A 1179-nucleotide genomic window follows, 5' to 3' on the forward strand; every position below is an offset into this window, starting at 1 on the left:
GACACTGTCTAACCATCTCATCCTTTGCCGTCCCCGTCTTCTTTGACCTTCAATCTTTCCCAGCATCAGGGTCTTCTCCAGTGAGTGCTCCCTTCTCATTTGGTGGCCAAAGTATTTGAGCTTCAGTTTCATTATCTGGCCTTCCAGGGAACAGTCAGGGTTGATTTCTTAAAGGATTGACTGATTCGAACTTCTTGCAGTCCAAGGGACTCTCAAGAGTCTTCTCCAGCAGCATAGTTCAAAAGACTCTATTCTTCGGCGCTCGACCTTCCTTATAGTCCAACTCTTGCGGCCATACAATTTATCAGGTGTCAAATGCCACCTGTAGAACATCTTATAAAAGTTTTCTTTAAGCGGTACTGCTTTAGTGTATTTTATGTTAGTTTTCCAAACTCTGGACTATTTGTCTAAATCAATAGAATAACCTAAACTTTTTGCCCATGAAATCATAGCAACCTTAATCATATCATCATGCATTTTGAAATCTAGTAGGATCAAATACAGTTTTTGTATAAGTTTGACTTCAGTGCCCAACAGGATTTTGTCTAGGACCGTGTGTTTTTCATAAAAGCCCATGTGCCTATCTTTAGCATATCTGGATTCTAATTGGGCTCTTTCCCACCAAGATAGCAATCTTTGTTGTTTCTGCAGCACTTGCTGTGTTTTAAGATAATTTTTACTATCCAGAAGATCTTCCTATCTTCCCATTAAATTATTGGTAATTAAATTGGGATTTGCAAATGCTTCCAAAGGGGCAACCCATTTCGGAATCTTTACATAAAACTTTCTTTTTATCTCTTCCCAGGTTTTTAACAGGGCATCCCGAAGGATATGTAGTTTAAAATATGCATGTACATCTTGTTTGGCTTACCACAAGAACGCATGCCAGCCCAATTGTAGATTATGGCCCTCTAGTTTCAAAAGCCTTGAGTTTTGTAAGGTAATCCATTCCTGGATCCACGTCAGTGCTGCTGCCTGATAATATAGGTGCCAGTCAGACAGGGCCAAGCTGCCTCGATTTTTCTTGTCCTGGTGCGCTTTTAGGTTGATTCTTGGTCTTTTTTGCTGCCAGATTAATTTTCTAGTAAGGTTTTCTAGATCTTTAAAGTAGGGTTGATTTCTGAGTACAGGTATAGTTTGAAAGAAGAACAGAACTCTTGGTAGTACGTTCATTTTAAT

The sequence above is a fragment of the Gekko japonicus genome, unplaced genomic scaffold, assembly GCF_001447785.1.
Source record: "Gekko japonicus isolate JY-2015 unplaced genomic scaffold, Gekko_japonicus_V1.1 scaffold5161, whole genome shotgun sequence".
In the NCBI taxonomy this organism is placed as follows: Eukaryota; Metazoa; Chordata; class Lepidosauria; order Squamata; family Gekkonidae; genus Gekko; species Gekko japonicus.